This window comes from Anguilla anguilla, chromosome 15 (genome assembly GCF_013347855.1).
Source record: "Anguilla anguilla isolate fAngAng1 chromosome 15, fAngAng1.pri, whole genome shotgun sequence".
NCBI classification, from domain to species: Eukaryota; Metazoa; Chordata; class Actinopteri; order Anguilliformes; family Anguillidae; genus Anguilla; species Anguilla anguilla.
In genome coordinates, this window is record NC_049215.1 from 32,734,929 (window position 1) to 32,745,864 (window position 10,936).

Consider the following 10,936-nt stretch of genomic DNA (forward strand, 5'->3'; position numbering starts at 1 on the left):
TTTCTTGTTTGTTTTTTTGTTTTTTGGCTGAAGTTAAGCTTGTGTCCAGTACACTTAAAACTGTAACAAAGGGCTGTTGTTTGTAACCTCCGCAGGCTGACTTCAGACATCGGGCTTAAAAGTTGCTCAACACGTCCATCAACTCCAGGTGAGCGTGTCACCTGGGAGGGTGTGGCAGGCTTTTCTGCTGGCAGGTATGGTGAAACGGGAGGGGCCGGATTCACCTCTCGCTCTCGGAGGTGTCTTCTGAAAAAGGGGAGAGGTCATGTGGTCAGCCCAGTCAGTTCGCATGTTGGATGTCTTCAGTCTCTCACGGGAAGATGAGGTTTATACTCTCTCTTATGATTTTTCAGGTGAGTAAAATAGTCGTTTTTTTCTTTGGGGGAAGGGGGGGGCGGGAGCAGCAAAGATTGCCCTGCTGTGTATAAAATGAGTCGTGACAGTTTTGTTTCGTATGTTTGTTTCACCAAAAAAAAAAAAAAGAAAACATTTTTGGAAACTTCTTGGAACAGTTTTGTGTGCGCAAGATTCCACGACTCTTAGCAGCTTAACGTCGTTAGCTCACTGTCGAGGCAGGCACGTCGCCTTGCTTGAGAAATAAAGATCGGCAGGGATTCGGTCTGGCTGCTGAGTGAAAACAACGCTGCATGCAGGGTTCCACGTGGTTTTTTTTTTCCCTGAAAGAAAGCGTAAGATCATCCACAGCTTCTGAAGTTGCCTGTGCCCAGGAACCCCTGGAGTAAGGAATGGGGGGCGTTACATTGTGTGGCTCACTGTTCGTGTGTGTGTTTCAGTGCCACTCTCCTTTGAATTAATTTTGAATGAAGTCATTTGGATTGCAAAATCAGCCTTATATTCCAAGTCTGTTTTAAATACCACAACTGCACAATAGTGCAATGGTTTTTTTTTGTTTTTTTGTTTTGTCTGTCATTAGCTTAAATGTAAAATGTGACCTATGGGGACTTCCTGTGGGGGAGGAAAAGGGTAAAACTTGGGAAAAAAATAACTTAAACATTCCAAGGATATATACATAAGCCTTTAAGAGCTATTTATTTGCTCATTACAACTACATGTTTTCTGATTAATTCTTTAAAATCAATATTCAGTTAAAAATAGCTACACATTTTACATAGTTTCCCCCCTTTGTCTGTTACATTACAGGCATTTAGCTTATCCAGAGCAACTTGCACAACTTAAAATTTTTTTTTACATTGCATCCATTTGTACAGCTGGATTTATTCCGATGCCATGCAGGCTCAGTACCTTGCTCATGGGTACAGCGGCAGTGTTCCAACCAGGAATCGAACCCGAGACTCTTTAGGTTACAGGACCAGCTCCTTACCCATTATACTACGCTGCTGTACCCACATGCAGTCAGCCTTCCAGGTGAAGCGTGCACCGCTGGTTCACTCTTCCCAGTGCCATTGGCCTGTTCCACGCCGAGGTCAAACTGTGCCGGGGGGGGGGTGGGGGTGGGGGGAGGAGGGTAACGCTGACCAGCGACGGTGTATCTGTCACTGATGATTAGTGCCCTGTGTGCGTGTGGGGCTGCTGTCATTTACGGGGGCCGGTGTGTTGATAGCTCGTGGAAACGTGGCGGACTTTCATCAGCTGTACTTCTGATGGAACGGCGGTTACTGTGTTTCACCGCTGCGGACTATAGATCTATAGAGTCTGGCCTGACCCCTCTGAAATGGGACGTGCATCTTTGCATTGTGTGCATGTTAAATGCAATAAATCTGCACGTTGATTTGCAAAACGGACGCACAATCATGAGGTCCTTTTGCAAGCTGGTTATTATTTTTAAGGCTCCAAAATAAAAATGCATTTTTTGGTCCAAGGAGCAAGTTTGATTGCAAAAAAAAATAAAATAAATTTAAGTTGCATCTAATTAAATATGTGCATCCATACAATCTAGCATTTGAGCCAAATACTTGCTCTGTTCAAAACTGAAAGCCTTATACCAGAGGCCTGGTTAGTATGGCATGATATAAAATTGTCTTCCTCACCCAGACCAGCATCCGTCACCCTCCACATTTAACAGGATGAAATGCGTCACAACAACTGGTCAAAAAAAAAAAAAAAAAAAAAATTTTAATGGCACCACAGGAGAACACATCACATGTAGACATTAAAAGCATAAGAGGACGAACTGCTAATCTGGCCTGTGGTTCATACTGGGGTTCATACAGGAATAGTGGATAGGACAGGAGGTCCTGGAGTCTTCAGCGGGCCGAAGCCATTTGTATGAGAGGGATATGCGTGTGAACGGCGAGCTAGTTGTGTGCCGTGAAAAAGGGTCAAAGGTTACTGTTGTGTTTTCAGGGTGACCTGCTTGCAACTATTGGCTATTGATAGATGTGTTGTCACCAAAGCGTGTGGGGTTGGGCTACTATAGAGAGGGAAGTGTCTCTCTAACCCTAATGCCCCCCCCCCCCCCCCCCCACTCCCCTCACAGCATTGCAATGGTGCAGCTGCTGCAGATGTCGTTGGCAAGGGGACAGGAATGGGGAGGGGCTTACCCACACCATCAAGTGTGTTAAAGCCCCCCCCCCCCTCCAACCTTCTCTCAGTCGCCTCCTGCTTTGTGATCATAGCACTGTTTAACATTGTTCAAGTCCCCACAGGTCAGAAGCAGACTGTCACTTTCTCAATATGATTCCCCCCCAAGTCTCTAAAGATTTTAATCTGCAAATTCAGTTGAAGTGTTTTATTTTCTAAAAAATTAGCTTTTCACCATCTTTTTGTGTCACTTACTAAAGAATCGACAGGAATAACTGAAATGTGTCAGAGGTGGATTTTTAACTAAATTAACTGAAGAGTTTAAATAATTTAGTGAACCAGAGGCTAGTGTTTGGCTTTGGCCTATGAATCCACCCTTGTTCACAGAGAGAGAACTTGAGTGGCTAGAAAAAAGTACATAGAATTTTTAAAAAATTTTATATATAAGGACAAGATTAAATCATGTTTTCATACTTTGAGTTTGCTTTGGAAACTTTTGACATGGTTTTGAATGAGGCAATATTGGAGCCATTTAAATGGGATATTTGGGTAGATGTTTATTCAGTAAGGTAATATTACATTTTTGTTTGTGTTCTTATTCATATATAATTGTAACTCAAACAGGTAAAAAACCTGGATCTTTAATTAGCTAAATAAATTAAAATCTGCCATGAAATGAGTATGAAATTCAGTAGCTTTCCTTTCTCCCCTTGTTTTGTTTATGTTCCCCCTCCCTTTTAAATACTATTTGGGATGGCAAAACTCTGATGCCTAATTTGCTAGAACTAATCATATTGTGGGGGTAATAACCTCATAAACAGCTGCTTCCCTTAGCAGACACTAGCAAGAGTCTGGGGTTGCGTCTACAATGCTAAACTAAATGGAGCTAGCCACTAGCAGAGGAGTGGCGTATATCTCTCAGTTTACTAGCGACCTGCAAATGCACGGTTGCTGGCTACTTCCACTCTATCCTTGCGGGGGGAAGACGGCCAGTGCTGGCCACGGTGACCTTGTGACGTGGCCCAGAATCAGTGTCTAGCATTTGTAGTAATTCTACTAGTTTATTAGCAATTAGCATTTTCCTCTCCTGAAGACATGAATTGCTTCCATTTTCTGTTTATTGAATTAAGAAATGGATTGTTTAATATAGCCTTGTTCGTCTGGCCAGTGCTAGGGGACCTAAACCTTATGTGTTGCGCCCCTAACCTAGACTGGGGACACAACAATAGTATACATAAATAATCATCTCTCTCTCTCTTTCTCCACCCCCAAAGTTTATCTGTGTGACATTTTGGACTAAGGCTGTGCTTTCCTGCTTGTCCAGCATGCTATACTCGATAGCAGTCAAGTCCTCTGTGAACAGAGACAGTCACTTTCCCCTGCAGAGTGTGAGAGCTGTCGCTTCAGTCACAGGTGCCTTGCACTGTCTTTAAACTGAAAGTAGGCTGGGCTGGGCTGGGCTGGGCTGGGCAGGGCAGCCTTTTAAATGCACGCATCTGAAATGTCCATTTGCATGTATGTTTTACACATGCCATACTCCTGTTTTAGTATGGTTTATGGAAATCCACCAATGGCTCAGCCATTTTGGTCATAGTTTGCTGATACATTTTGGTAGTAATTTGTAACAGTATTGCTGTAATTTGCCCATGAGTGATTGCAGTTCATATTCTGACTCTGCATGTGCCTGCTGTGGCCTCGGGTGCCAGTCCTTGTGTTAAAGCTTTGTGCACTTGGGGGTTAGGACGTGTGTGTGCTTTCCAAAACATATGGAGTACGTTGGAGCATTAGGACAAGCCTGCAGATATGATCACACAGTCCCAAATTAGGATAGAACAAAAAGTAGGCAACAGTTAAAAAAAAAAAAAAAAAAAAATTTTTTAACAATGTACAGCATTCAGTGCACACTAAACATATGTGCACTTGTGTTTTTATATTTGTTTTAGAGAGCACTTTACAACATTTACAGTGCTGTTTAAGGTGTGTTTTATCCCTGTAAATTAAAGCAGTTTTCATCCCTGGTTACAAGAGTGTTATTAAAACTCCCATTTCTGATTTATAAAGAGGCCACTGAATTGGCATATACATTATTGATGAGAAGATGCCTGTCAATCAACTCCTGTTGTCTGCCAGTCTCAACTCTTGATACCTGCATGCACTTGAGCAGCGTATGTACTAGTCATTGGGTGACCGGCTGGTTACTGTTTAACACATCAGGTTATGAATGTTCTCCATTTATTCTAAGCAACCAAAGAAGCACCTTTAAAAAAAAAAAATGCCTGCACATCTGCTTCAAAAAAATACGTAACCAGTGTGTTGCTTTAAAGGTGTGGCATTTATAAAGTTGAGTCCACAAGACTGGTTTGCCCTTTCAATTTACAGACAGGACATGCAAACTGCTTTGGTTGTGTCTGAGGCAGGTGTGATGATAAGCTTTGAATGCTCTTGCTCTGAAGGCCTGGTTGTGGTAGGGCTAACTGCAGTATGTCTACCCTTGTGCATCGCTTGCTCGTGTAAAGGTGTAGACTTTTTCATTTCCCAAATCAAAGGGACCCATTCATAAAACCACTTGTCATCATTTTTAATGACTGACAGTGTGGTTACTGTCAGACACTAGCTGTGAGGGATTCATCCCAAATTTCTCCCAGTAGTTTCTCCCCCTGCTCCGGCAGGCCCTAACTGACAGGTTGGCTGCACTGATGTCATGGAATCCACTATTTTTGCACTATAAAAGCCTAAATTATGTTTTTACTTGTTAATTGTGTCAGTTTCATAGGTAGCGGATGTGAAAGGAGATCTTGTCCTGGCCTGAGCTGAATTATTTTAAGTGCTGTGATTCTGTCTATGTCTGTGTATGCAGCTGCTGCCTCTGTTTGTAGCCTGCTGTATGTGTGTGTGTGTGTGTGTGTGTGTGTGTGTATATATATATATATATATATATATATACACATATATATATATACACACACACACACTTAAAGTTATGTGTGTGTGTGTGTGTGTATGTATGTATATTGAGTGATTGAATTTATTTGGTAATCATCATAAAAATACAAGGGGATGTTCAGGCAGGAACAAAGTAATAATGTTAAAAGCTATTAAGGCTAAGACAAACAAGCTAAAAAGCTTATTTCCATTGTGGTCCTTAATAAGAGGGCAAGAGAGAAATAATGTGGAAATTTACCCTGCAACCAGAGGTCAACAATAAACGTCATATCCTACATTAATTTACCGTCTCAAAATACACATTACAGTTCAACGGTACCAGTCACAGCTACACTATACCATAAAAATCAACAGAATACAGCTTGGTCAGAAACTAGAAGACTATACAGAAATTCAACCGTAATATAAAATGAAAATCAGCAATTACATTCAGTGAAACGTACCCCAGTTGAGCCACTTTTTAGTAAGGACTTGAAGCTGCCTGCAACACTGATTTTCTTTTAGTTTCTTCAGAAGTTTATTCCACAGGCAGGCAGAAGAGTAGAGAAAGTATCTTTGCCCATACAGGACTTAAATCTGAAAGAGACGATATCAGTGTGTGTGTGTGTATACATGTAATATACACACGCACACTCGCGTACACTGCTATTCATATCACACACACACATGTCTTCATATCTCATTTTATGTCTCTGTTTGACCCATGACCTTGTATAAATTTACATAGCCAATAGTCCCCAAACCACCTCACACAATTGCCATCCACCTCCCAGATAATGTCCTGGGAATTAACATTATCGTACATGGCATTCACAACTACAATATATTTTTTGAAAACAGTTTTGAAGCTGAAAGTCATTCAAACCTGAAGCTGAATACATCACCGCAGACCATGCCAAAGGGACAAATGAAAGCAGTTTATTGGAATGGTGTAATTTGGAGGAAAAAATAATGCAAAGTTATTGCCACAGAACCAACACTGGTAGTTTTTAAAAGGTACGAGACACCTTAATACAGAATCTGTCAGTCTGCTCTTGACTAATGCAACCTTGTGGTGAGTTTCTGGATAAAACTATGTATAAAATATGTGTGCAGCTTCCCAGATCTGTAATTCCTGTATTCGTTTCGAAAGTCATGTTTTGGACACTAGTTCCGCCACTAAATAACGTTCTCTTGCTGTCCGTTTAGAGTTAAATTTCCGTGTCCTGCTGTCCCATCTGAAGTTGCGCTGTGCGACAGGATTATCGCCAAATCTTCATTTGACAGAGCCATTGTCAGTTTTTGACGGTTATGGAATAAGTCGAGCACTAATTTTGGAATGTCTACGTTTTAAACAAGTTGTAGTATGTTGCCCATCATTTCCGATAGATTTTGAAAGGGTAAAGACTATATCATTTTTGCCTTTTCACTGTCGCACATGGGTTCAGTCGCGCTTATAGCAGAGTTTCTGACTAATCTTTCTTTGTTCAGATCTGCTTTACTGCAGTAAAGAAGTGTTGAAAAACCGTAGTCTGTGTCGGCTTTGGTTGTAGGCCAATATAATTAGGCTACCTGAACGAATAATTTCACGTCACCTCCAGACTGATAACACACAATCCATTGTGTAGACTTGAACTTGAACGTGACTCTGGGAGTGGAGAGAGAACGTTTCAGTGCTGTTATAGGCTACTGCACATAGACAGTTACATTGTGGCCTATTGTTTCCCTTAACATAAAGTGGGTGTGTTTAGACCTTAGACCTTACAGAACGGCAAACGAAGAGGACAGTAGCCTACTTTTAAAATGGTTTACAATTATGCAGCGCTATCAGCTACACATGGTCTGGAGGCACGTCGCAAAGCGTTATCTCGAAAAAGCCGCGCCTCTTCATTGCTAAAGTCTCCGGCCCTCCCGTAGCCTATCGGTGAAAGTCGCTGCTTCCTTGCGCTCAGACATGACACCACGTCTGGCATTTTCACGAAAGAAACCCGAACTGAGAATGCAGGAATGAACCTAAACCTTAAGTTGAACCGTAATCAAAGCGGACATATAAGCGAAGTAACTATCTTGTCCACTCGTACAGACCAACATTAATTAAAATACGTGTAGGTTATTTATCACTTCCCTGTAGCTCAGTTCCCTTTTGTATCTGGCGAACTGTTCGTATTGTCCATATCGTTATCCTAATTTGGAAATGTGGGGGAAAAGTTACAAATGCCAAATGTAGCCTATATTTTCACCGAAACGATCGCTTAACGACATGGGCTATACATCAACCGATTAACAGTCTCCTTAGTTTTCATAATATAGAGCCATTTTGCACACGTCTGTAACTGACGAGCAGTTTCGTATAGTAGTCCCTGTCTGAGCAGAGCGGGTGTGGTTTGGGGGGCCTGCCTTTTTATGAATTCTTCCAATCATCCCACATATCGCCGGTGGAGTGAGCGCGGCTGTATCGATGCAGATCGCGAAATCCATCCAACGTTAGACTCAGTCGGGCGCCGTCACCTGAAAAGGGCGCTCATTACATTAGATATGCGTTCGTCCGTATCAGTGAGTTCTACAGGAAGTAATTGCAGCAAGTACTTAATTCTGCTTGGGGAAAAACAAACGAACAAAAAACCTATATATATAGACACATACCAGAGACTTTCGCATAATCATTTCAGTGCAATAACTTGTCTCTAGACGCTCTAGCAAGCGAGCACAGGCTAGTGTGGAAAACGGGAGCTCGACGGCTTGCGAACTTAAATTGTTAAAGCGGGGACGGTCAATAAACATTCAGCCCTCTAAAAATGCAACGGGTCCTCCGTATAGCTGCACGCAGAACACAAAACGGTCGATTGTAAAATTTAGCACGATATTTCACGAGCACTTACACCAAAAAGAAAAATGAAAATCTGGTTAGTAGCTACCAGTTTGCTCTCTCAAGCTTTATATAGGTACGTGCTCTTTTGCTGTAGGCTATTGCCTGGAAAAGGTTTTTTTTCTTTCAAACAAACATGTGCCTATTCGCATGTCTAACTGAAAATTCACAGATGTAGTAACTAATATGTTGTGTGGGTTAACACATCCATGTTTTTTTTTTTAGTCCTGGGGGGAATCACTACTGTGGTAGTTAAAGTGTTAATTGTATCTGTGTTCCCACCGGCAAGCTCTGCGTGGGTTGCTGGCCCATTTCAGGGTGCATTTGCCTGCTCCAATCCGCGGGCAGGCGCTTATTCCCGGCATGCGCCAATCAGTACGCAGGCGCGTATTCCCGGCATGCTCCAATCCGCGCGCAGGCGCTCATTCCCGGCATGCCTCTGCGGGGAGGGGGGCAGGGGGGGCGGCTCTAACGAATTTGAATGAAGAGAGAGGCTTTCGGCGCCATTTTCGAGTGGAGAGGCTATCACAGCAACAGCGGCGCGCAGGCGGATAGACAGAGGATGGAAAAAATAATGTTTTTTTTCTCCCAAAGGAATTTTAAAAATATATGAAAAATCATCAAAAATACAGAATGAAAAGGGAACTATTAACGGCCACAGGATTGGTGGACAAGGACAAAATTAGCTACGATTAAAGCAAGCAGGAGAATCGCTGAGAAGGAACGGAGAAGGGCTTTCTGACTTGACTGCGATTGGGAAATTCAACATTTTAAAAAACGAAAATCTCAAAAAATCAATGGACCATCCTAAAAATACTTAAAAATCTTTAAAAAATATTTTGAAGGGAAAAGAGTGGAGTGGGCGTATTTGCAGTTACGTTTTCGGCGTTTATGGTCTATTTTAAGGTTAAATTTGAGCGGGAGCGCCGTTTGCTGTCAGCGCAGTCTTATTAGCTAGCACATAACCCATAGACTAGACTAACACTGGCCAGCTAACGACTAGCTGCTGATTTTAAACTAACTTTGCATGGCCAAATATCGAGCAATAACATTTGGACATTTCCCATCCACACAGACCAATTTTACCTTGCTAACGTTCAATTATTTTGCGCCGTTTTCATGTTTTGAAAGGAAGTGACTAACTTGGCAAGCTAGCCGAGCTAAAAAAGATAATTATTTAACTTGTTTAGAATAATGATTCATAAGGTGACTTACCAAACTTAACAACCTTTTAGCGTTAAATGTGAAATGGACTCCCTGTAAAAATGGAATTTATCTTCGTTTCGTGGTAAGTGTCATGATTGTAACATTTGTATACAATCTTGTTATTTTTATGTACTGTTGGCTGTGTGTATGTTGTTCTACAGTACTGTCAGCTAGTTAACGTTGGCTGAAAGCTGGTGTCGTTAGCTAGTCCACATATAACGGTTCAGTGTAAAATGCCATTCCGCTGCATAGGCTAGGTTCTTAACTTCGCTAATACAAGCTAGCTGTTAATGTTATTTTATGAAGACGATGTGTTCTCCCGTTGACCGCTTTTTCTGTTAGTCGCATCTACTGTAGCCTAGCTAGACTAGACTACATCCCACCAGAAATTACATATTCGCTGCTTCAGATTACGTTCCTTATAAATTTGCCAAAGACCGTTGGTGCAATGCACGCTTAATGTTGTCGCTTAAGTTTAGCTAACTATAAATTACGACTAGAGAATTGCTTACTTGGTGTTGCAGTAAACATTATTTCTACTTTCTTAATCAACGTTGACAGTGCCACTCGCATTTTTATTGGCCAGTTAAGTAAGGTTAGTTGAAAGGCCGTCTTACGTTAACCGTTTCATCGTTCAATTGGTAATCGTTATCCAAATGGATAACATTAACTTTGTTAGCTAGACCGTTTTTTAACCGACACAGTAATATTGAACATCGCTAGGTAATGAAGTAGACTAAAGTTTGCTAATTATTCCGTAGTCTCAACAAAATACTGGCATAGTATAATGAAAATCTGGCAGCTAGGCACAGTTAGACTAACGGAATAGATATGATAGCATTTTGGTTTTCATCGCAAAGACTGCTTATAAGTAATGTAGCTTAACGTATTCTATGCGTTCTCTAACTTTGTTTGGTGGTTATATATTGCCAAGTTGGCTAACACCAACTACATTTTTCTTTATTTGCATGTCGGATAAAGTAACGTCTAGCTAATGTTAATCAAGACTTTGATGCTTCAATCAGTTGACCGAAGTGTGGCGTCTATCAAGCCAACTAACTAACCAAATCAATTACAGACCTGCCTAGCGTCAACTGTATTAAACGCCCATTACATTAGTCCCTGCGTTGCATGCAAATAGCGCTCTTGGAAATTTCTGTCAGTAAAGCAAGGCATGCAGGTCCAGGGGAGATGGGGCGACGGGCCAGATGTAGCTAACGGTAACGGTAGAAGTTAACGTTTGGCTCTAAGGATAAGTTTGACGTATTAATGTGCAGTGGGCTTACCACTGGCAGCGCATATTGTATTCGTGTTAGATTTCATGGGCTAGCGTGTGTGATTCACTTGCATGCTGGTTAAGTTAGCTGCTGTGTGATCTTGTAAAGACCTTGTGCTAGCAGTTGGGAAGCTTGTCAAATGCAGACGTGAAAGTCATCAAAG

General features: G+C 41.7%; 1 long non-coding RNA gene across 1 annotated transcript; it reads right to left on the bottom strand.

Annotated features, from left to right (window-relative positions):
* Positions 1–6,341: 6,341 nt before the first annotated feature.
* Positions 6,342–8,287, bottom strand: LOC118214406. Its single transcript, XR_004762612.1, has 2 exons — positions 8,068–8,287; positions 6,342–7,932 (listed from the first exon to the last, which is right to left on the bottom strand). It is a non-coding gene; the product is annotated as an uncharacterized LOC118214406 (long non-coding RNA).
* Between the last annotated feature and the right edge of the window lie 2,649 nt (positions 8,288–10,936).